The sequence below is a fragment of the Oryctolagus cuniculus genome, chromosome 19, assembly GCF_964237555.1.
Source record: "Oryctolagus cuniculus chromosome 19, mOryCun1.1, whole genome shotgun sequence".
NCBI lineage: Eukaryota > Metazoa > Chordata > Mammalia > Lagomorpha > Leporidae > Oryctolagus > Oryctolagus cuniculus.
The window spans coordinates 51,057,379-51,083,932 of NC_091450.1; the positions used below are offsets into that span (position 1 = coordinate 51,057,379).

Sequence of the window (26,554 nt, forward strand, 5' to 3'; positions counted from 1 at the left end):
TAGGGTATGTCAAATCACTCAAAGATAAAGGATAGCAGTTATTGGTGGAATAAATGTAGCAATGGGTAAAATTGCTCAAAAATCACTATTTATTTATAAAAAACAGAAGTAGTGTATGATCGTGGGGTCACCCACTGAGATTCTTACTAAACTAAGTTGGCTTTGTAATGAATACTTGCCTTGGCATCACTGCTAGCCAGTTGTAACAGGCAGCTGTAACAATGAATATATTCAAGCACATTATTGCTAAGTTTACAATCAACATGGGCATCAGCAATTAAATAAGTCCTGGCATATTTTTAGATTTTAATTCTCAAGTTATTCAGATAGTTCATTAAAAATGAGAGCCAGAATCAATGTTAAAACACAGATTGTAAAGGTATAGTTACAAAATGTATACAAATATAATGAAGGACTTTAGCATCAAAAGGGAATACAAACTTATGCAAACATTTTTGAGTTTGCTTAGTATTTAGTTTCTTTTGAGCTTGCTTAATATTTAGCTGCTTATGAGATGCATGCTTTTGAAATTCAAAAGGGGTTATTTTTCTGGAAAGAATACATCATCTATTCTAAGCTTAATAGAGAATATAAATATATTGTGGCTACAAATTAAAATGGGAAGAGTTTTTTGTTTTGTGGCTAAGTCATTTAAGATGCCCACATGCTATATCAGAATATCTGGGATTGGTTTACAGCTTTGGCCCCTGATTCCATCTCGGTGCTAATGCAAACCCTTGGAGGCAGCCATGATGGTCTGAGTAATTGGGTGACTTCACCCACATGTGAAACCCATATTGAGGTTCCTGGCTCTAGGCTTTGGAACTGCCCAGATTCAGCCATTGTAGGCATTTGATGAACCATCATGGTTTCTCTCTCTCTCTATGTATGTATGTATACATATAGAGTTAGGTATGTGCCATTCAACTACTGGATGTAATAATTTTAAGAACCTTTCAAGTTTATTTATCATACTCATTTGTTTGAAAGGCAGAGTGGCTCACTCCTAAAGTGTCTTTAAAATCCAGAGCTGGGCCAAACAAAAGCCAGGAGACAGGAACTTCAGCTGGGTCCTCCATCTGTATGACAGGGACCCTGCTACCAGACCCATCATTCGCTGCCTCCCAGCATCTACATTAGTAGGGAGTTAGGATGGGAAGCAGAGGTGGGAGTCACTCCCAGGCACTCTGATTTCGGATCTGACAGGCTTAACCCACTGGAAAATACTTGTACCAGCTAATGAAATTTAATATGACTGATTCAATGTTTAGGAGACACATTGAATTAGTAGATAAAATGTATACTTCTCCAAACTCACAAACTTACTTTTATATTCCACTTTCTTGTCTATCCTCTCCCTCTCTCTTCCCTCCTCCTTTCCCTCCTTCCTTCCTTCCTTCTCTCCCTCAATCCCTCCTGCCTTACTTCCCTCCATCCCCTCTTTTTCTTTTTCTCTCTAAAATCAATCCCACGAGCAAGGACTGTCCCTTCTGAAAGGGGCGCTGGGAAAACTGGATCTCACACTCACAAGTAAAACTAGACCCTTATCTAACTCCTTACACAAAAATCCACTCAAAATAAATCAAAGCCCTAAATCTAACATCTGACACCATTAAATTATAACAGAACACTGGGAAAACTCTGCAAGATGTTGACATAGCCAATGATTTCTTGTAAAAGACCCCAGAAGCACAGGCAATCAAAATAAAAATTAACAAATTGGATTCCTTCAGGCTGAGAAGCTTCTGCACTGCAAAAGAAACACTTATTAGCAAAGTGAAGAGGCACCCGACACAATGGGAGAAAATATTTGCAAACTGTGCAACTGATAAAGGGTTAATATCCAGAATCTAAAAAGAGCTCAGGAAACTCAACAGCAACAACAACAAAAAACAATCTAGTTTAGAAACAGGTAAAGGTTTTGAACAGGCATTTTTCAAGCGAGGAAACTGAAATGGCCAACAGACACTTCAAAAAATGCTCAGGATCACTAGCCATCAGGGAAACGTCCTATGTTCCTAAATCTGTATATAAAAAACACATGAAAGTTGAATAACTTACATAAAAATTTGTAAAAAGAACATAAAAAATAAAATTAGCAAAACGTTTTTTTAAAAAAATGAAACAAAACGATGCGGCCAGCATTTTAGTGTAGAAGGTAAAGCTCACTGCCTGTACCAGCATGACATTGTAAACACTGTTATATGTACTGGCTGCTCCACTTCTAATCCAGCTCACTACTAATGGCCTGAAAAAGCAGAAGAGGCTGGCACAAGTAACTTGGACCCTTGCCATCCAAGTTGGAGACCGGGGTGAAGCTTCTGGATTCTGGCTTTGGCCTGGCCCAGCTTTGGCTGTTACAGCCAACTTGGGAGTGGGACAGCATGTGGAAAATCTGTTTCCCCCACTTGCTTTGTAACTCTTTCAAACAAATAAATATTTTAAAAAGGCTGATCTACATTATTATCACAGGATGCTTAAATCTGCATATTCATGCACATCATTACTATCAGTCTAGAATATGCAATTCTTCAGTAGAGTCAGAGATGAAAATCTGAAAATTAGAAGTTTATCCATTATTTCTGATACTTGCTTGAATATTTTCATTTATTGGCATAATACTGCTGTGCGGAATCCTAATCACCCTTAGAAAATTCACTGCTGCCCCAGTAAAAAAGTGAATTGTCTGTCAAAGGATGATTGCAGATTGTAGGCTCAATGTGCAATGTCTACCAAGGCAAAAATTTTCTCTCCTTGTTGATTCGAAATTATGTAGTGCTGCTCTCAGTCAGTTCATCTCAAGGATATTATTAACTCTACTCTACCACCTTGTATGGCACTCACAATGAAACCAATTCTATTGGAAGGCCCCTGGAGGCAGAGCTGTTTTTTCAACTTGGTGAAATGCATTCAGGTCCTCCTAGTTCTGTAAGACCAATGAAATCAAGTAGTTCTTTTTCCTATTTGGCATGGACAACCATCACAACAGGAGGGGCCTCCGTTGCTGAATGCTGAGGTATCTTGCAGTGAATTAAACTTCATTCCATCTATGTGCAGTATTACATAAAATTTCACTTTCTGAGCAGACCCCCGGTGATATCTTTTTAAGTCATGCACTACCCAGGCAGTACAATTGTTTACTTGTCTATCCCCATACTACAGGGGGCACTCAAGTCCTGTGCAGGAGAATCTTTAGACCTTTCTGGTCCTCAATTTTTGGGAGGATGAGCGGCATCCATGACAGACAACAGCATTCATTACCATCTTCCTGTTATGCGACAAGAGCCTATGCATTTTTACTACTGGTATTCTCACCCACAGATAACCCAGGCTAAACTAGAGAAAGGGACACTAAGATATTTTTGACAGGACTGCTCTGTAATACCCCTATCTCCCCATAGCCCCATTAATTGGCACCATGTGTGACCCTCAGTTTGCTAGGAAATACCTGAGATGGGCCTGATTCATTTAGAATTCAGGTGTTTTCAATAGGCAGTGAGAGACAGGTTACAGAACTGGATTGGAAAAGCAGATAAACAACACAGAGGTCATTTCTTTTCTTTCTAAGCATAAAAACCATGATGGAATGACCTTCAACCCCAGATTCTGCTACATGGACCTCACTATCAACTTTGGAGTTACTTTACTTCTACTTACATAAATTATAATTTGATGATAAAATACTGAATTATAAAATTTTCATAAGATGGCTGATATACAATTATTTTTTTATATTGAGAGAGAATCTTGAGGGCTGGATTATACTTAACTTATAAAGCAGACAACAAATCCTATTTCATCAGTATGAAAAAGATGTCCTTTGATTTTTTTATATTATCTTCATATTTCCTTGGCTGGCCAGGACATAATAGTTACAATTAACATTAGTTTCCTGGGCAATCTTGGCAGCATAAATTTCTGTGTGTCAACAGAGAGTCAAAGTGATGGCAATACCCTGAGAGACTGACTCCTGCCCTAAGGCCCTGTCAAGTGTACAGTGCTCTCAGCACAGAGGCAGAAAACCCGCTTCATTAAGGAGGACCCTGCACTGCACCATCCAAGGAAGGACAGTGAAAGAGAATGTCACAGGGGCTGGCGCCTTGGCTCACTTGGTTAATCCTCTACCTGCGGTGCCGGCATCCCATATGGGTGTGACGTTCTAGTCCCGGTTGCTCCTCTTCCAGTCCAGCTCTCTGCTGTGGCCTGGGAAAACAGTGGAGGATGGCTCAAGTACTTGGGCCCCTGCACCCACATGGGAGATCAGCAGGAAGCACCTGGCTCCTGACTTTGGATCAGAATAGCTCGGGCCGTGGCAGCCATTTGTGAGGTGAACCAATGAAAGGAAGACCTTTCTCTCTCTCTCTCCCTCCTCTCACTGTCTAACTCTGTCAAATAAAAAAATACAATGGCACAGAGGTTTCCTCTCCTCATCTTACTATCATGACCGCCAATGTGCTTTTCTTACCCTGCCAGGCTCCAGTGTATCAGAAACATCACATTGTTAGCAAAACAACCTGTGATCTACCATTCATGGGCTTGAGTTTCTGCAGGGACACATTGATAGCTGAATCCCAAATACTTCTTACAGCTCAAAAGTACTGTGTGTAAAGTCTTTATCAACTCAAAGCCCGGAAGAATATTCTTAGTACCAACACTTCAGAGGAAGGGTCCCATTACCCTGATATACCTGACTTTAGGGAAGAACTATTTAATGTAAGAACAGACATACCCATCCCTTCCTCAAGTTCCACCTGCTCTCTCTAAGTCAACTCTCCTTAGAGGGCATCACCTGCAAGGACAGCCCCAGAACTGAGGCTCCTGTGTCTGGTCAGAGCCTCAAGCTCACAGCCTCATCCTCCAGGAGGCAGTGCATCCACTCCTCTATAAACCTAATCTGGGTCCATCAGAGCAGCTCCCTGGACAGGTACACACGTCACTGTGGAATAAGTTCCTCTCCCAGTCCTTACTGCTCAACTCAGGATGCCCCTGGAGGAGTTGGATAGTGGATCAGGCATATGTGAGAGTCCCCTGAAGTTTCTGACTCAGCTTATCCCTATCCACACCCTCTTTGGGTGCCACTTGCTCTAATGTCACCTGGTGTTGCTTGGGCTAACTCCTGTCCCCCAAACATGCTGTCTCTGATGCACTCCCTCAGCTCTTGAGCTCAGAATGTAGACTAAGCCCAGGCTGCTGCAGGAGACACAGAGTAATGACAAACATCAGGTCTCATCTTCAGTTCCCCAGGCATGTTTTACACACATCCCTGGCCCCCAGGAACTCAGAGAAATCTCAGAAGAATGGACCCCAGAGAGGTACAAAGATCTTATCCTATTTCTTGACAAACTGAGGAAAATGATTGCCGTGAGAATTTTGCAAATTCCTATGGCAACTGATTGGCAGCAGAATTCACACACAAGCCTTGCCCTCAAGGCTCCCTGTCCCAAGAATGTAACTCATCACCCAGAAACTACTATCTGTATTTCAGCTTACTTTAGATCAAACATAGCTACTTCCACTGTTCAAATATATGAGATGGGACTACTCTTTTATCAGAGCTCAGAACGTCCTATTATTAATACTCAGCTGATTTTCAACCACTCTCTGACAGGCTGAGACTAAGGAACACACTAAATACTACTTAAGAAAACACATTCACTATGACTTTACTCCACCATTCTCCTTTAGGTTTTTCAGTTCTGCTCTTTTAGATGGCTTGTTTCCTTAAATTATTCCCAATAGATATAATGAGATCTCTCCTCTGTTTATCTCAAAAGTAGGAAAAAGATCAATTGGATGAGGGCATAATCTAATAAAATTCAAATTTAATGATTCAAATTTGATGATACCTGCTTTCCAGATTTTTGATCTTTTCAATTGCAGTCATGGTGATCAATGAATGGGAAATGAATGACTACAAAGAGGATTCCCTGGTCTTTGGAAGGCATTAAAAAATTTCTACAACAGAACGCTAGTGATGGTTGCACAATTACATGAATCTACTAACACCAAGGTGTTATACATCTGTAATTGGTGATTTTTCTTTTAAGTAATTTCAAAGGAAATTTCAAATTTCTTCTCCAAAATATAAATAACTGAATAGTCACTTGTAAAGACAAGAAAATAGTACAACATACTAAACACCAATTCTCTTCTTAGATTAGCCCAAGAATTGAGGTCATAAGGAAAACAGCGTCCCTGAACATGAGAAATATGGGCCACTACAAGAAATACAAGTTTACCAGGAAGAGAGAAGCTGCTGAATGCAGCAAATGGTAAGGACACTTCCATAGTAACTATCCAACTGCTGGAGGCTGGAGGTGACCTGCCTTGACAGTTAAAAACATTTTTGTGTATGGGCATTTTGCCTTGTAGTTGGAACACCCATTGAGACACCCACAATGCAGTGCCTCAGTTTGAATCCAGCTTTCTGCCAACGAAGACCCTGGGAGTCAGCAGATGACGACTCACAGAAATCTATCACTGCCATGCAAGTGGGAGACCTGGATTTAGTTCCCAGCTTCCATTTCTGGCATAGTTGGAATCACCCAGTGGATCACAGTTCAGTGGAAGTGAACAGTCATTAATCATTATCTGTAAGTCTGCTTCTTAAATTGGGGTCAAGGTGGAGTTTTAGAAATAGTTTTGGAAATTTTACCACAAGAAACACAAACAGGTTCTCTTTAAGAGTAGAAAAATTGGCTGGCGCCGCAGTTAATTAGGCTAATCCTCCACCTGCAGTGCTGGCACACTGGGTTCTAGTCCCGGTAAGGGCACCAGATTCTGTCCCGGTTGCCCCTCTTCCAGGCCAGCTCTCTGCTATGGCCCGGAAGTGCAGAGGAGGATGGCCCAAGTGCTTGGGCCCTGCACCCGTATGGGAGACCAGGAGAAGCACCTCGCTCCTGGCCGCGGCGGCCATTGGAGGGTGAACCAACTGCAAAAGGAAGATCTTTCTCTCTCTCTCTCTCACTGTCCACTCTGCCTGTAAAATAAATAAATAAATAAATAAATAAATAAATAAATAAATAAAAGAGTAGGAAAATCATCAGCGCCCAGCGCCAGCACTACTTCTGTCACTTCTGCCCCTCTGGAGGTCCTGTGGCCTGCAAATCTCAGCATCAAATACAATACAGCAGCTCCAGCCCCACCCTCTGGCAGTGACTAGGGGTCTGCGTGCCACGTCTAATGGGCTTCACTGCTACTCCTGGGGCTCTGGCATATCAGGCAATGGCTCAGGCCACATAACCAGGCTGTCCCAGGGTCAGCTAGGCCTGCTCCCAGAACCAGTGATCTCTAGCACTTCTTGTATCACATTTGGGTGATGGGTGGTGAGCCGTCACTGGGCCCACTCACAGAGCCAGCCAGGTGTGCTTCCAGATAGAATGTCATTTCTGAAACTCTGTTCCCTCACTCTAGTGGTGGCTGAGAGACTCCATACCATGGGGCCAAGCAACTCCAATGGACCCCAGAAATACCCACACCCTTGATGCTGCTGTACTGAACTACAGCAAAATAAGCTATACGGAGAGGCTGCTATGGTATTTAACTTGAAATGGAGACAAAAACATGCTACATAGTCCATACCTAAAGACAGACATTCACGAAAAATCCTTCAATCCTGGAAAATCATCCCTTAAAAATGATACAAAGAAACTGATCTATCAGATGTGCAACAATCAACATAGGGACAGAAGAGTGAAAAGTAAAACAATATGCTACCCAAAAAGAATATAACCACACTACAGTACAAGAACACAAAGAAAAGGTGGTGAGTAAAATGCCAGATAACGAATTCAAAAGACAGGCTATAAGGATCCTCAGAGAGACACAAGAGAATATGGACAGTTAGCTGAACGTTATGCAAGTGATGCATGATATCAATGAATGAAAACTTCAACAGAGACAGAGACCTTGAAAAAGAACTAAAGAGAAATCTTAGAAAGCATGAAGTGATTGAGAGTTCCATCTCAATCACAGTATTTGAAGACAAGTGGGGATGGCAGATAACTGTTAAACAACCCCTTTGTGCTAATGCCTGTGACCTCATCCAAACACACCATTATCTGTGCAAATGCAGTACACATTTACATGCTGTGTAATAAAATTTTCATGAGATTTAAAGTGTTAGCTAAATACCATAACATACATCGACCACAAGGCCTTCTTCATAACTAGGTTATGAGGACACAGCCTGCAACTCCCTGTTAGAAGTCTGCTGTCTGGGGCGGGCATTTGGTGCAGCAGTTAGGACACCACGTAGGACACCAGCATCCCTTATCCCAGTGTCTGGGTGTGAGTCCCCACTCCACTCCTGAAGCTTCCTGCTCATGCACACCCTGAAGGCAGTGGTGATGGCTCCAGTACTTGGGTCCCTGACACACACGTGGGAGGAGATCCAGATTGGACTGTAAGCTCCTGGCTCAGCCCCAGCTGTTGTAGGCAATTGGGAAATCAATCAGCTGGTGAGAAATTCTCTCTCTCCTCCCCACCACTACTAGATTCTCTGTCCCTCAAATACAAAAATAATTAAGTAAAGAATTGAATAAAATATAAAAGAAAGCAAAAGTGTGTTGTCTTTGGCTATATGTAGTTTTTTTTAAAGATTTTTAAATTTGTTTGACAGTTAAAGTTACACAAAGAGAGAAGGAGAGGCAGAGAGTGAGAGAGAGAGAGAGAGAGAGAGAGGTCTTCCATCCGCTGGTTCATTCCCCAGATGGTCCCAATGGCTGCTCCATTTCAGATTCAGCTCCCTGCTGATGGTCTGGGAAAACAGTAGATGATGGCCCAAATGCTTGGGCCCCTGGACCGGTCTAGGAGACCTGGAAGAAGCTCCTGGTATCAGCCCAGCTCCAGCCATTGCAGCCATCTGGGGGGAAGTGAACCAGCAGATAGAAGACCTCTCTCTCTGTCTCTCTCTCCATCTGTCTGTAACTCCATCTCTGAAATAAATAAAATCTTAAATAAGTAAGATTCTCTCTTGGTCTTAATCTCTGTAACTCTGACATAAATAAATAAATAAATAAAAAAGGCTGGTGCCATGGCACAGTGGGTTAAACCCCTGGGCTGAAGCGCCGGCATCCTGTATGGGTGCCAGTTCTAATCCCAGATGCTCCTCTTATGATCCAGCTCTCTGCTATGGCCTGGGAAAGCAGTAGAAGATGGCCAAAGTCCTTGGGGCCCTGCACCCACATGAGAGACCTGGAAGAAGCTCCTGGCTCCTGGCTCTGGATCACCACAGCTCCAGCCATTACATCCATCTGCGAAGTGAACAAGAAGGTTGAAGATCTTCTCTCTGTCTCTACCTACCTCTGTAACTCTTTCAAAGAAATAAAATAAATCTTAAAATAAATCTTTTCTAAAAAAGAATTGTACCTATGAAATACATGAAATCTGTTCTTTATATTAATAAATTTTTTTTTTAAAAAATGCCCGGCTTTCTGGATTTTCTACCTGCAAAAAGACTCAGAAAACATCAGAGTAGTTGTATTTGCAAGGTGACTGCTGCAATAAGCAGCCCCTCTTCACAGATATTTACAAGCTTAAATCAAGCCAAAGACCTTCGGATGCTTTCGAAACCCAACACAATTATGAAGTACCAGGTGTTAGGATTTTTAACATACCCATCTTAGTATTTTTATTTTTCTAAAAAATATTTTTAATTATTTTATTTGAAAGGCAGATAGAAGAGAGAACTTTCATCTAATGGGTCACTCTCCAAATGCCCACAGAGCTGAGTGTGCAGGCCTGCCGCACCAGTTGAATGGAACCTGAAGGAGGGAGTGGGACTGTAAAGAGGGACAAGGGTACAGAGAATAGAGTCAAGACAACAAGGCTGATCAAGGCTCGTTTATTCTAAAGTCTCAGCGGCATTTATCCATATCCAGCTGCAGAAAAAGAATCACAAAGAAGCACAAAAAATAGTAACATACGTAAGCAAGTTACTGGGGCCTCCAGCAGCAAAGATAATCTTAACAGGGTGTTCTTGATTATCATCCTCCTTCAGGATGGGAGTATGTGACTTTCTTATCCTAGGAATTCCACAAGCCAAGATTGGCCCTGATTTGTCCAAAGGCTGCCTACATCTTCCCCTTTTTTATTTTATTGAGAATGGCCTCTGTCTTAGGTTGCCCTCAGTCATCTCTGCCCTTACCCATCATTAGTAACTCTGGCAGCTTGGCCTAGAGCTCTGTCTTAGATTGGTACAGGATGCTGAGTGTCTTACCCGTCTCTGAGGACCATTCCCACATCTCTGTCAAATGATGACTAGGTAAAGAAATTATGGGGGCAGGCACCATGGCAAAGTGGGATAAGTCTCAGTCTATTGCACCAGCACCCCATAGTGGTGCCGGTTTTAAGCCTGGATGTTCCCTGATGATGGCCTAGGAAAACAGTGGAAGATGGCCCAAGTCCTTGTACCCGTGTGGGAGACCCAGAAGAAGCTCCTGGCCCCTGGCTTCAGAACAGCCCAGTTCTTTTGTTTTGTTTTGTTTTTTTCTTTTGTTTTGGCAGGCAGAGTTAGGCAGTGAGAGAGAGAGACAGAGAAAGGTCTTCCTTCCATTGGTTCACCCCAAAATGGCCGCTATGGCTGGCGCACTGTGCTGATCTGAAGCCAGGAGCCAGGTGCTTCTTCCTGGCCTCCCACATGGGTGCAGGGCCCAAGCACTTGGGCCATCCTCCACTGCAGTCCTGGGCCACAGCAGAGAGCTGGACTGGAAGAGGAGCCACAGGGACAGAACCGGCACCCCAACCAAGACTAGAACCTGGAGTGCCATTGCCAAAAGATAGAGGATTAGCACGGTGAGCCGAAGGGCCAGCCACAACAGCCCAGTTCTAGCCATTGCAGATATTTAGGGAGTAACCAGATGGAAGACCTCTCATTCTCAGATAGAAGACCTCTCATTCTCTGTCTCTCCCTCTCTCTTACTCTGCCTCTAAAATAAATAACTCTTGAAAAGAAGTAATTGTGCTATACACACAATATGGGATACTATTTAGCAGGAAAAATGCAATGCTGTCTCTTGCAAGAAAATGGATGCAACTGGAAACCATTATACTTAGTGAAATAACCTAGTCTCAAAAAGAAAAATACCGTATGTTGTCCCTGATCTGTGGTAACTAACAGAGTACTTAACACGTGTGTAGGAGTGAAATGGGCATTTTGAGATATGATGCTTTTTTACAAGCCTTGTCTCACTTTGAGGAACAATTTATTTTCTTCAGACTATTTCTTGAACTTTTACTTAGTGTATAGTTAATGAGTATAAAGTTAACTGAAAATAGATATCTGTAAGAATTAACAGTGCAAATGGGAGAGGGAGGAGGAAGAAGTATGGAAGGATGGGATATAGGAAATATTGGATGCGAAGAATCAATATGTTCCTGAATATGTATATAGCAAGTACATGAAATTTGTTTACTTTACATAACATTTTTAAAAAATAGATAATCTGCTAAGAAGACTGACAAAGAAAAAAAGAGGAAAAACCCTCAAAACTTCAAGTAAATAAGATTAGATTAAAAAGTGGACATTATAACAAACACTACTGAAATGCAAGGCTTCAAAAGGCATTTCCATTCAATACTATATGCTAATAAACTGGAAAACCTTGGAGAAATGGAGAAGTTTGTAAATACAAATAACTTACCAAATTAAATCCAGAAGATAAACACAATCTGACAGACTCATAAAAAGTAATGGGATTGTAGCAGTAATCAAAATTCTTCCATCAATGAAAAGCGCAAGACTTGGTGGTTTTACTATCAAATTCCACAAAACATTTAAAGACAAACTCCAACACTTTTCAAAGTATTTGAAAACACTGAACAGGATGAAACGCTGCCAAACTCCTTTTAGGAGGCCAACATCACTTAGACACAAAAAACAAAGACACAAAAGGGAAAGTAGACTACAGGTCTATATCCTTGAAGGAGATAGATGCAAAGATTCTCAACAAAGTACTAGCCAAACAATTCAAAACATCAAAAAGCTCATACATAACTATCAACTGGAATTTATCCAGAAAAAGCCACGGTGGTTCCACATTTGCAAACCAATCAACATCATAAATTAATCAACATAATGGGAAGAATGAAAACCATACTCTCATTAGATGCAGAGAAAGCACTGGGTATGATTCATTACCCTTTGATGGCAGATATAGAAGGAATATGCCTCGGGGCCAGCGCCGTGGCTCACCTGATTAATCCGCCACCTCCGGCGCCAACATCCCATATGGGTGTTGGGTTCTAGTCCCAGTTGCTCCTCTTCCAGACCAGCTCTCTGCTGTGGCCTGGGAGGGTGGTGGGGGATGGCCCAAGTGCTTGGGCCCCTACAACCATGAGGTAAACCTGGGGGAGGCACCTTGCTCCTGGCTTTGGCTTGCACAGTACAGGTCATGTCGGCCATTTGGGGAATGAACCGTTGGAAGGAAGACCTTTCCCTCTGTCTCTCTCTCTCTCTCTCTGTAACTCTGCCTGTCAAATGAATAAAGAAAAGAAGGATTACTCCTGAAAATCATAAAGGTTATATTTGACAAATCAACAGCCAGTTTTATGCTGAATGAGGAAAAGATGAAAGCATTTCATCAAAATCTGTAAAAACACATGGGTGTCCACTTTCACCACTCTGACTGAATATAGTATTGTAAATTTTGACAAGAGCAATTGGAGAGCAGAACAAAATAACACGCACTAAAATTAGAAAAGAACAAGTCAAATAATCAATGTTTGCAGAAAACATGATGTTGTTCCTGGAAGAACACAAACATTCCACCAAAATGCTGCTTCAACTGATAATCCAATTCAGTAAAGTTTACATACAAGTAAATAGACAAAAATAGCTGCCTTTTTACATATTAACGATGGCCTCACTGACAAAGAGAGCAACAAAAATCCAATTCACAATAACCACAAAAATCAGCATATTTAGGAATGAATTTGATCAAATGAATGAAAGATCTTTATTATGAAAATTATAAAACACTGACCAAAGAACCATCAAGGACACAAAACTGGAAAGGTATTTCTTTTTTTGTGGATTGGAAGAATCTAAATCATTAAAATGTCTATCTCATAAAGAAATCTACAGAATACCAATGACATTCTTTACAGAATTAGAAAAAACAACCCTCCAATTCATACAGAACCACAGAAGATCCAGAATCGCTAAGGTGATCCTGAGTAAATAAAAATCAAGCTGGAGACATCACAATACCTGACTTCACAGCATACTAAAAAGCTACACTAATTAAAACACCATGTGACTGGCAATAAAAAAACTGAGACATAGACCCATGGAGCGAAACAGAGAATCCCAAAGTTAATGTAAATACATATGGCCACCTGATTTTTGACAAAAGGTTTCAGACCATTCATTGGTGTAAGGATAATCTCTTCAACAAATGGTGCTGGCAAAGCTCGATATATTTGTGTAGAAGAATGGAATTAGATCCATATCTCTCATCATTTATAAAAATCAACTGAGATGGGGCAGCCGTGCACTTCTCAGAAGACTGTTCTTATAAGTATGGTCAAAAACAGTGAGGCCAGATACCAGTGCTGTGGTGTAGTGGGTAGGGCCACCAGTGGCGCAGGCATCCATTGATCAGACCAATTCCTGCCCTGGCTGCTCCGGAACGGCTGTTGAGGATGGGTCGATTGTTTGGGCCTCTGTCACCCTTATGGGGAGACAACATGGGGCCCCTGGCTCCTGGCTTCTTATAACCAGTGGATGAAAGATCTCTGTCTCTCCCTCCCTCTCTGTAACTGACTTTCAAATAATTGAACAAATCCCCCAAACAAACCAAAAACTCTGTAGTGGTTTCTCATTAAGGGCAGTCCACCTGAGGCAGACAAACCATTCAATCAGATCTGTGTGACTCCCCATTCCGCAGTGTGTGAGACTCCTCGTTCCCCAGTCTGCAATGAACATTTTCTCTTGGACTGCTGCTGAGCTGCCTTAGGTTTGCCAGGGCAAGGCAGGCAGACTATTTTCTTGGGAAGTCTGCAGTGTTGTTACCTTGTTATCTTTCCTCCTACCTTGGTCATTTTCTTGAGGGAATTCACATCTAATTTTTTTGTATGGAGAGCGGAAGTCTGACATTCAAATTCTTAAAATCTCAAATATATTATTTTGGCTGCAGCGTATTTTAGCCACTAGTGTTGTAGACAATGAAACTGAATGGGTGGTTACATGGATGTATGAAATATATTTGCTTGAAAGAGACTGAAATATAACGTTTCTGCTATAAATTGAATCTGGTCTTAATGCCTGTCTATTTCAGGTATTTCTATTTAGGAAACATGATCTACTAATAAAATTTAAGAAACAAAATATTTGGAAGTTCAACTAGTAAAACAAAATAAGAGGAATGTAAATTGGAAAGTTCTCTTGGCAGAAGTCATGTACTCTGGTAACTATGTGTCTCCCTCTAAAATACATTAAATGCATGAAGTAGAGATTTTGAACATGCAATGAATTTTTGTAAAACTCCTTTATTCTTTACCAAAGTCACATTGCCTTTAGCAATGATAAAGTAACATCACAAGGGATTTTGTTATGGATGCATTTCCTACATGGTTGATGAAAATTATGTACAGCAATAAAACCAATTTTTATGAAATAGCAAAGTAGAATGATCTTGTATATATTTATTTGATGCATTCATCAAGCCACTTTCCTCTAAAAAATGTGCTGATGAGCATTAATTGATCAAGGGAAAGAATCTATTTATTTAATAAACAGAACAAAGATAGGTCAGAGACCAAAATTTAAGAACTGAGAGTATGAAGCTTTTGGAAGCAACTGCAGAAGAAATGCTCCAAGACACTGGAGAGGGGATGACTTCTTAGACAAGACCCTCAAAGCACAGGCAACAAAATCAAAACTAAACAAATGGCATTATTTGCAAGTCAAAAGCTTCTGCACAGCAAAGGAAATCATCAACAGAATGAGGAAAAATATTTGTAAGCTAACTATCTGATAAAGAATTAATAATCAGAGTACATCAGCAACTTAAAAAAGAGAACAAGAACAACAAAAAACCAACAACCAGTTAAAAAGTGGCCAAAGGAACTCAACAAAGAGTTCTCTAAGGAAATACAAATGTCTAACAAATCTTGGAAAAAACGCTCTACTGCTAGCCAACAGGGAAATACAAATCAAAACTGCAATGATAAATAACCGCCTTTTCTTAATTGTTAAAATCCACAATATAGAATAACAATTGATGAGAGGATGTGAAAAAAGGGGAACTCTGGTATACCATCTGTGGGAATGTAATTCATTCAAAGACCATGGAAAATAGTATGGAGATTTCTTAAGAAACCAGAAGGAATTTGTCATATGATCCTGAAATCCCACTGGGTTTATACATATAAGGTATTAGCATCATGTATCAAAGAGATACCTCCACCACCATGTTTTTTGCAGCACTGTTCACAACAGACACAGCAAGATAATGCATAAGAAAAATATGGTATATATCTATAATGGAAGTTTTATTCAGGTATAAAACATAGCAACGCTTGGCCGGTGCCAAGGCTCACTTGGCTAATCCTCCGCCTGTGGCGCCGGCACCCCATGTTCTAGTCCCAGTTGGGGCACCGGGTACTAGTGCCAGTTTCTTCTCTTGCATTCTAGCTCTCTGCTGAGGCCCAGGAGGGCAGCGGAGGATGGCCTAAGTGCTTGGGTCCCTGCACCCGCATGGAAGACAGGGAGGAAGCACGCAGGTTCCTGGCTTCAGATCGGCACAGCGCCGGCCGTAGCAGCCCTTAGGGGAGTGAACCAATGGAAGGAAGACCTTTCTCTCTCTCACTCTCACTGTCTGTAACTCTTTCTCTGTCTCTCTGTCTGACTCTGCCTGTCGAAAAAAAAAATAACAACACTGGATGCAACTGAGGACATCAGTTAGTGAAATCAGCCAGAGAAATAAAAATATCACGTCTTCTCTTATATGTGGAAGCTAACATTTTTAAAATCAAAACACAAAATCATAAAGAATGCTTTTGTATATCACTATTGCTCAAAACTTTGTTTTATAACCTTGTCAAACCTATGGTTAAGACAATTATACTACTCTTGTGGAACTGTGGTCTTCCTACCTTTCCTTATACCTCATAAAAAATAATGAAAAGAAGAGAGACAAGGGAGGGAGAGGATGGGGGAGAGAAAAATGTGGCTGTCTTCCTGGAACAGCACCTATGAAATTCATGAGAATTTATTTCAAAAATAATTTAAAAATAAAGAACATTACACTAGTATAGTTTTAATGATCTGTGATTACTTTAAAATTTATGCTATATGGGTAAATGGTCATTTTCCATTCAACTGTTCATACCTGTTGCTTATTTCTCACTAAACTAGGGTTTCTGTTTCTTTTACCCTTTTTTTTTAAAAAAAGATTTACTTTATTTACTGTATTTACTTGAAAGGAACAGTTACATACAGAGAGGGAGAGACAGAGGAAAAGAGATCTTCCATCTGCTCACTTCACTCGACAAATGGCCACAACAGCCAGGGTTCAGCCAGGGTTCAGCCAGGAGCCCCTTCCCCCTTCCCCCTTCCCCCTTCCCCCTCTCTCTCTCCCAAGCACTTGAGCTATCCTCTGCTACTATCCCAGGTGCATTAGCAGGGAGATGGATCAGAGGTAGAACAGCCAGGATTTGAACCAGAGCTTGTACGTGATACCACAGTGCCAGCCCCATGTTTTACTTTTTAAACTTCTTACTTGATAAAGCATTTACCAAAGTCATGTCATCAACGATATTTTTCATAAGGTTTTATGTGTTCATTTGCCAGGCAGAGTGACAGAGACACAAAGAGAGAGCCTCTACCTCATGACTGACTTACTCCTCAAACGCCCCCAAAAGCCAGGACTGGGCCAGGCAGAAGCCAGGAGCCAGGAACTACATCTCAGTCTCCCATGTCGGTGGCAGGAACTATGCACTTGGGCCATTGTTTGTTGCCTCCCGAGGAATTACCAGGAAACTGAATTGGAAATGGAGGAGCTGGGACTCACAACAGGCAGGTTGATGTAGGATGCTGACAACCCAAATGCCAGTTTAACCTGCTGTGCCTCAATGCCCACGCATTTCTAAACTTTTCAGATTATTACTCCATCTTAGTCCATTTTGGATGCTGTAAGAAAACACATTACACTGGGAAGTTTATAAACAACAGGGATTTATTACTCACTCTTTCGGAGGCTGGTAAGTCCAAGGTCACAGTGTTAGGGGACTCCGTGTCTGGTGAAGCTTTGGTGGCTAATGTCCGTGCACCGTCATATGGCAGAACTGCAAAGGTATAAACAAGCTGCTCCATCAATCCATTCTTCAAATGGTGCTGTGGCATAGTGGGTAAAGCCACCTTCAGGCCTGGCATCCCACAATGGCACGGGTTTGAGTACCAGCTGCTCCACTTCTGATCCAACTCTCTGCTCTGGCCTAGGAAACCAGTCAAAGTTGACCCAAGTCCTTGGGCCCCTGCACCCACCTGGGAGACCTGGAATAAACTCCTGGCTCCTGGCTTCAGACTGATTCAGCTCTGGCCATTGTGGCCATTTGGGGAGTGAACCAGCAGAAGGAACACTTTCTCTCTGTTTCTCCCTCTCTCTGTCTGTAACTCTGCCTCTCAAATAAGGAAATAAAACCTTTTTTAAAAAATAAGGGCAGTGACAGCATTCTCAGATTTGCCCTCATAATCTAGTCAGCTCCCAGCATCTCTGCTCCTAAATAACAACACACAGAGTATTACATTTCAACACATGCTCAAAAATTGGCTTTTTGAGAAGGTAAACAAAACAGATAATTCTCGGAGGGGGTTCCATACAGAGGAATAGGGAAAAGGAGGACTGCTATAAGCTAGGATAAAATAGGAAAAAAGGCAGAGAAAGTGCATTCCCAGGGGAGAGTGCAGATTCTGTAAGAGGAGGAGAGATGCTGTGGATCTGTGTGGAAGCTGCAACAAGCACTGATACAACACAAGACCCAGCAGGTGAGAGCTGGAGAAAGTGCCGGCTCTGAAGAACAAGGTGAGATCAGGCTGCAGTGGCCCATGCCACTGCTGAAACAGCTGCAGAGACAGCCTAGCAGACTAATTGCTGGATGTGTCATGGACCCTGTGAGTAACAGGGTATCCTCTACCCCAGCAGAAAAGAGAGACAATTCTCCCCATCCCCTCACAACAGACCCTGACTAGCAGCTCAGAGAGGGCAGACACCATGTTGGATGTAAGTAGCTAGTAGCTGCAGCAGCTCTCGTGCAGGCTCCCAGCAACAGTCAGGGAAAAGGCGCCATCTTGTCTCAAGTAGCAACAGCCCAGGTGCACACACCCAGCAACAGGCAGGGAGAAGGAGCCATTCTGACATCATCACTAGCTGCAGGGACTCTTCTAAGTGTCCATAAACTGGCGGGGAGAAGGCATGATTGTGAAACAAGCAGTGCTGTGGCCAGTAGCTCTTGTGGACATGTATGACCAGGGATTTCACCACAGGGAAAAATCTGTCTTCCCCACTGACTTTCAGTCTGGGTGGAAAGACTGACAGGGGGCTGCAAATGCACTTATGACTATCACGAGCCCTTAGCCTCTCAACATAATGTAGGCTCTGCAGCTCAAACTGCCTAAGTGGAGCACCCCTAGGCAACTGGTTCTCAGCTTCTCCATGGACAGAACAGGTTAGTGGGGTGGTGTGGATCTTCTGCACCCTGTGTCTATGGGAGCCCTGGTACTGAGACTGTGGGAACCCATGCATGCAGGAGAGGGTGCAAGATGTAGCTGCATTTCTGGGAGATTACTGTGTGTAGCTCCACAAGCTCAGCACCCTGGCTGCCTGGGGTGGGTCACTGCAGCAGGATCTGTGCTCACACTGAAGACTGCACAGATCCTTTGTGCCATTCATGCAGATCCACAGAACAGAATAGTACCCACTGAGGGCTAACACCTGGGTTATTCTCACCTTGGAAAAGAGGAGTGAGGGTGTGATTATGCCAACAGCAGTGACCATATCCTCTTTTCTATTAACAAGAGGACAAGAGGAGATCTAACATGCCCAATATGGGTGTTACCCTGGACACTGTTCCCACACTGGAGCAGTGACCTGAGCTGCCTAGTCACAAGCAGCACACACCTCTGGGTATTCACTGAAACAGCAGACACTCCACTAATTCACAGAGACACAGTCCAATGATAAAAGCCATCAGAGGGAAAAAAATTAAGTATCTCCACAAATGCATAAATATAAAATGCAGAAATTCAAGAAACAAGAATAAAGAAAATAATATGATGCCCCCGAAAAAAAAACACAACACTGCAATATTGGAAGGTGAAGAAATTCATAAAATTCAGGGAATATATTTCAAAAAATTAACTGTAGGCTTACTCAGAAGTAATCAGAAGCAAAACCACAAATTAAATAAATCCGTAACTGATATGCATGAAAATTTTCCCATGAAATTGAGATTTGAAATAAAAATCAAAATTAAATATTAGAAATGAAGAGTACAATAGATCAAATTTAAAAAATGTGATGGAAAGCCTTAACAGACTCCATAAGGCAAATCTCTGTAAAATTAAGAGTCAAACACAAAGAAGAAGAAATTAGAAAAATGTAAAATAGGGTTGGAGATTTATGGGATACTATCAAATGACCAATATATAGAGTCTTAGGGGTTACTGAAGGCATGGAGAGGGAGAATGGATTAGAAGGCCTTTTAGTGAAATAATTACAGAAAACTTCCTGAATTTGAAGAAAGTGATGTCCAAGTACAGGAAACACACAGCACTCTTATTTTTTTTTTTTTGGGGGGGTCAGGTAGAGTGGACAGTGAGAGAGAGAAAGACAGAGAGAAAGGTCGTCCTTCTTCCATTGGTTCACCCAATAATGGCCACTGCAGCCAGCGTGCTGCGGACAAGGCACCATGCTGATCTGAAGCCAGGAGCCAGGTCCTTCCCCTGGTCTCCCATGCGGGTGCAGGGCCCAAGCACTTGGGCCATCCTCCACTGCACTCCCTGGCCACAGCAGAGAGCTGGACGGGAAGAAGAGCAAATGGCACAGAATCCGGAGCACTGACCAGGACTAGAACACAGGGTGCTGGTGCCACAGGCGGAGGATTAGCCTACTGAGCCATGGCGCCAGCCATACAGCACTCCTAATACACATGACCAGAAAAGACCTTCTCCACAACATATTGTAGTCAAATGCTCCACAGTAAAACATAAAGAAAAGATTCCAAAATGTGCAAAAGAAAAATATCAGATTACTATTAGAGTGTCTCCAATTAGACTCACAGCTGACTTCTCATCAGGAATTACTACAAAGAGCTATAGCCCAACAAATCAGGAAACCTAGAAGAAAAACATTCCTGGACACACACAACCCACCAAAATTGACCCAGGAACACACAAAAAAGCAAACATACCAATAAACAAAAAAGAAATTGAATCAGTAATGAAGATACTCCCAACAAAGAAAAACCTAGGATTGGACAGTTCCACTGCTGAATTCTATTAGACATTCAAAGAAGAACTAAAACCAATTCTTCTCAAGCTATTCAAAACAACTGAAAGAGAGGGAAGCCTTCCAAACTCCTTCCATGAAGATAGCATCACCTTAATTCCAATCAGAAAAGGATACAAGAGAGAAATTACACACAAATGTCCCTGATAAGCACACAAAAAAACCATCATCAAAATACTAGCCAATTGAATACAATAACATGTAAGAAATGATCATTCATCTGGACAAAGGGGGTATTATCCCTGGTACACAGCGATTATCAACATTCCCAAATCAATGTGATACACCACATTAACAAACTGAAGAACAAAAACCATATGATTATCTCATCATTAGCACGGAAAGCATTTGATAAAATACAACACCCTTTCATGATGAAAACCTGAAGCAAATCAGGTATAGAACGAGCTTTCCTCAACACAAGCAAGACAATTTATAACAAACCAATGGCCAGCATCTTACTGAATGGGAAAAGTCGTAACCATTCCCACTAAGATCTGGAACCAGAAAACGGTTGCTTCCCTCTCACATCACTGCTATTCAATACAGTCCTGTATGTTTGAGCAAGCGTCATTATGCAATAAAAGAAATCAAAGGGATAGAAATCAGGAAGAAGGAAGTCAAACTATCCCTATTTGCAGATGCCATGATTATGTATATAGAGGATCCAAAGACTCCACTCAGAGACTATTAGAACCCATAGGTGGTCCCAATATGGCAGAGCAGGGAGGATTTTACTGCTGTAGCCCAGGAGATTATAGTTTAAAAAATGTGGAGAGGGTAATCTCAGGGAATAGTTAGGGAGAAAACGGCAGAGGAAACTCTACCAAAATTAGAGAGACAGGGTGGACCTACGTGGCAGGCATGGATGCCCACGGCTCAGGACTCCAGCCTACTCAGCCAAGAGCCTATGGACCAGCACTGGAAAGTGAAGTGAGACCAGAACACAGCAGACCAGCCAATGGTGAAAAAGCTGCAGGAAGAGTCTAAAGGGAACCAGGCTTGGAGCCACATGGGAGATACTGTACTAGCCAAACTACAGGAAAAAAAGAAAAAGAATGGGATGGACACGTTTCTCTCTCCCCAGTAACTTTACAACAGCGTCCTGTAACATGTCAGTAGAGGGGTGTGATTTTGGATATACATCACAGGTGCGCCAGCTTATGTCTTTACCCATCAATCAGCCAAGTGGAGACTCTTGATTCTGCTGGGGAGAACTCACAGCGGGCTGGGAGCTTGTGACTGTGTGAGGCTTCTGTACTTGGACAGGGAAAAAAACTCAGGGTGTGTGGGAGGACTCACAGTGTGGCTAGGACTTTGAGCAGTTACAATGGGAGACTCCATATGCTCAGGGTTTCCTGGTTACCTGTTAGAGATACTGTTAGGGAAACTGATCTTACACTGAGGAATGCACAGATCCTTTGTGTGACCCTTGGGACAGAGCGAATAAATGTAACACAAACTTGCGCATGCCCTTATCCCTGGAGAACTGAACAGAGCTCTTTGGCCAAACCCACTATAAGCCTCTAGATTTTCACTGAAAAGTAGACTTTCCACTATCTTCACAGTCATAGTCCAAAGATAAAAGTTGCCACACACCCCCCCCCCCAAAAAAAAGAGAGAAAGTGGAAACCAACAAGTATCTCCACAAATGCCAAACAATATATGCACCAATTCTAGAAACAAGAATAGGAAGACAACATAATGTCACCAAAAGAATGTGACACTTTGGGGCCAGCACTGTGATACAGTGGGTAAAGCTGCATTTGCAGTACCAACATCCCATATGGGCACTGGTTCGAGTCCTGACTGTGCCGCTTCCAATCCAGCTCTCTGCTCTGGCCTGGAAAAGCAGTGCAATATGGTCAAAGTCCTTGGGACCCTGCAGCCACATGGGAGATCCCCAGAAGAAGCTCCTGGCTCCTGGCTCCTGGCTCCTGGCTGCAGATCGGCGTAGCTCCGGCCACTGCAGACAACATGGTAGTGAGCAGCTGATAGAAGACCTCTCTCTCTCTCTGCCTCTCCTTCTCTCTTAGTAGTGCTGACTTTCAAATAAATAATAATCAAACCTTAAAACAAAGAACATGACACTTCAATACTAGATTGTGAAGATGATGAGATAGAAGAATTGAAAGAAATGGAATTCAAAAAATTGATCATAAGATTACAAAGAAGTAGTCTGGCACCGTGGCTCACTTGGCTAATCCTCCACCTGCAGCGCCGGCACCCTGGGTTCTAGTCCCAGTTGGGGTGCCGGGTACTAGTCCCGGTTGCTCCTCTTCCAGTCCAGCTCTCTACTGTGGCCCGAGAGGGCAGTGGAGGATGGCCCAAGTGCTTGGGAGACCGGGAGAAAAAAAACAGCTCCTGGGCCCAGTGCAGCCTTGGCTATTTCAGGTATCTCAGAATTCAATCAGTGGATGAGATTCTTTCTCTAATTCTCATCCTCTCAAATAAATGAATAAAAAATTTCAAAAATTTCAAATTTTCAAAAAATGTTGACTTTATCCCCAGCCCATACTTTGATTTGCCTAAGTGTTGATGGCACGTATAAATATAAAGCTTTACTATTTCAGTTTACACTGGAAGAAGACACTACACAAAAGGAAAGGAGGGGCTGGCACTGTGGATAGCAGCCTAAACCTTCACCTGCAGCACAAGCACCCCATATATTCATCGGTTCAAGTCTCAACTGCCCCACTTCCAATTCAGCTCCCTGCTGATGGCCTGCATAAAGGAGTGGAGGATGGTCCAAGAGCTTGGACATCTGCATGCCCATGCAGAACCGTGGGTACATGGGTAGGGACTCCTGGCTCCCAAGTTTGGCCTGGCGCAGCTTGGGCCGCTACAGCCATTTCAAGTGTGAACCAGCTGATGAAGGACCTTTCTATCTGTCTCTCCCTCTGTCTGTAACTCTGCCTCTCTAATAAAGAGATCTTTAAAAGAACAGAAACAAACCAGCCATATGCTTCAGCAATCCCACTACTGGGTCTACACCAAAAAGAAATGAACATTATTCTATCAAAGAGATACCTCCACCACCATGTGGATTGCAATATGGTTCACAGCAATCACAAGGAATAAACATGGATTTATTTATAAAGATTAAACAAAGATTTCTATCATCAGATGAATGCATAAGGAAAACATGGTATAGATCTACAATGAAATGTATTGCAGGACTTAAAAATAATGAAATTTTATCAAGTGCATCAAAATGGAGTTACTGGAGGACTTCATCTTAGAGAAATCAGCCAGAAAAAGAAAAATACCCACATGTATTACCTTACATGTGAAAGTTAACTTTTTGAAAAAAATCAAAACACAAAAAAAGAAATATAAATGTGAATGTGTATCACTACTGCCGCAAATATACTCCTATAAAACTTTGTTTGAAAACTGGACAAAACAATGGTTAAGAACAGAATACTGGATCTGGAATTATGGCATAGTAGGTTAAGCATCCCTTGTAGTGCCGGCATCCCATATGGGCACCAGTTCAAGTCCAGCTGCTCCACTTCCAATACACTTCCTTGCTGATGACCTGAGAAAACAGTGGAAGATGGCCCAAAGGCTTGGGTCCCTGCACCCTAGTGGGAAAGATGCAAAAAACTCTTGGTTGCTGCCTTTGGACTGGACCACCTCCAGACATTGTGGCCATTTGTAGAATGAGCATATATGGATGGAAGACCTCTAACTCTATGTCTTCCTCTCTCTGTAACAATGCCTCTCAAGAAAACTAATGTTTTTTTTTTTTAATTTAATGTCCTAAAATAAAAGATCATACTGCTCCAGTAGAACTTTATTCTTTGTACCTTTTTCATATGAATATTATTGTTACCCTGAATATTACATGGATTATAATCATATCATGAAAAATAGATGAAAAGAGGAAAGGAAGGAGGGGAAAGGGGAAGAGAGGAAATTCTGGGTTTATTCTTAGAACTGTACCTACACAATTCATGAAATATGTTCTCTTTTCATTCATTTTAAAAACAATTGAAGGGGTAGGGGCTGTGTGGCAGTGTGTTAAATCCTAGGCTTGAAAGGTGAGCATCCCATATGGGCACAGGTTCTAGACCCCAATGCTCCTCTTCTGATCTAGCTCTCTGTTATGGCCTGGGAAAGCAGTAGAAGATGGCCCAAATCCTGGGGCCCTGAACCCACGTGGGAGACCCCGAAGAAGCTCCTGGTTCATAACTTTGGATCGGCTCATTTATAGCCATTGTGGCCATTTGGGGAATGAACCAGCAGAGGGAAGACCACTCTCTCTACCTCTACACCTCTTTCAGTAATTCTGTCTTTTAAGTAAGTAAAAGTAAATCTTAAAAAAATTTTGAAAAGAAAAAAGAATGTAGCATTAGTATAGTTCTAATGATCTGTGATTACTTTAAATTTAGGGTGTATGGGAAAAATGGTCATTTTTCCATTCAACTGATTATACTTGTTGCTTATATTCCCTATAAACTAGGGTTTCTGTTCTTCCCTTAATTTTATTAGATTTACTTTGTTTATTACAAAGACACTGTTACATATAGAGAGAGAGAAAGAGGGAGAGATCTTCCATCTGCTGGTTCACTTCTCAAATGGCCAAGACAGCCAGGACTGGACCAAGATGATGACAGGAGCCAGGAGCTTTTTCCAGGTGTCCCACATGGCTCCTAAGTCACAAGCACTTGGGCTGTCCTCTGATGCTTTGGTGCTTTAGCATGGAGCTGGATCAGAAATGGAGTAGAGACCGGTGCTGTGGCATAATGAGTAAGGCCACCTCCTGCAGTGCCGGCATCCCATATGGGTGCCAGTTCAAGTCCAAGCTTTTCAACTTCTGATCCATCTCTCTGCTATAGCCTGGGAAAACAGTAGAAGATGGCCCAAGTCCTTGGGCCCCTACAACTGTGTAGGAAGACCCTGAGCAAGCTCCTGGCCCCTGACTTTGGATCAGTGCACCTCCGCTAGCTGTGGCCTTCCAGGGAGTGACCCAGTGGATGGAAGACCTCTTACTCGCTCTCTTTACCTCTGCCTCTCTATAACACTGTCTTTGAAATAAATAAATAGATCTTGAAAAAAAAGAAGTGGAGTAAATGAGATTTGAACCAGCACCTGTATGGGATGCCAAATATTGCCTCACCCCTACTTTTTGGTTACTGAACTTCTTATTTGGTAAAGCACTTAGCCTTTTACTAAAATGCAAATATAAAAACCATCCAAAAAATGGATGAAAGAAAGGAAGTAAGGAAGGGAGGAACAAAGGGAGAAAGAAAGGAAGAGGTACACTGGGAAAGACAGTGTTGAAAGGAGAGCAGAAAAGGGAATGTCAGCCGGCGTCGTGGTTCAACAGGCTAATCCTCTGCCTAGGGGCACCCGCACACTGGGTTCTAGTCCTGGTCGGGGTGCTGGATTATGTCCCAGTTGCCCCTCTTCCAGGCCAGCTCTCTGCTATGGCCCAGGAGTGCAGTGGAGGATGGCCCAAGTGCTTGGACCTTGCAACCCATGGGAGACCAGGAGAAGCACCTGGCTCCTACCTTCGGATCAGCGCAATGCGCCAGCCGCAGTGCACTGGCTGCGGCGGCCATTGGAGGGTGAACCAGGCAAAGGAAGATCTTTCTCTCTCTCTCTCTCACTGTCCACTCTGTCAAAAAAAAAAAGGAATGTCGTTTATTCTTAGAATTGTTCTATAAAATATACCCAAGAATTATTTTAGCCTAAAAAACAAATACAAGCCGGTGCCATGATTCAATCGGCTAATCCTCCACCTTGAGGTGCCGGCACACCGGGTTCTTGTACCGGTTGGGTCGCCAGATTCTGTCCCAGTTGCCCCTGTTCCAGGCCAGTTCTCTGCTATGGCCCAGGAGTGAGTGGAGGATGGCCCAAGTCCTTGGACCCTGCACCCTATGGGAGACCAGGAGAAGCATCTGGCTCCTGCCTTCAGAGCAGCGTGATGCGCCGGCTGCAGCACGCCAGCTGCAGCGGCCATTGGAGGGTGAACCAACAGCAAAAGAAAGACCTTTCTCTCTGTCTCTCTCTCTCATTGTCCACTCTGCCTGTCA

General features: G+C 42.5%; 1 protein-coding gene across 4 annotated transcripts in view; it reads right to left on the reverse strand.

Moving 5' to 3' along the window:
* Positions 1-26,554, reverse strand: part of LOC108175467 (glutamate receptor ionotropic, NMDA 2A) — a 290,700-nt gene that overhangs the window by 49,525 nt on the left and 214,621 nt on the right. For 2 of the 4 annotated variants that reach the window (XM_070064531.1, XM_070064530.1), the window contains exon 9: positions 17,192-17,289. The exons of the other annotated variants lie outside the window; for them this stretch is intronic. The gene's annotated coding sequence lies outside the window, so the exon portion shown is untranslated. The remainder of the gene's footprint in view (positions 1-17,191; positions 17,290-26,554) is intronic. 4 annotated transcript variants of the gene reach the window in all.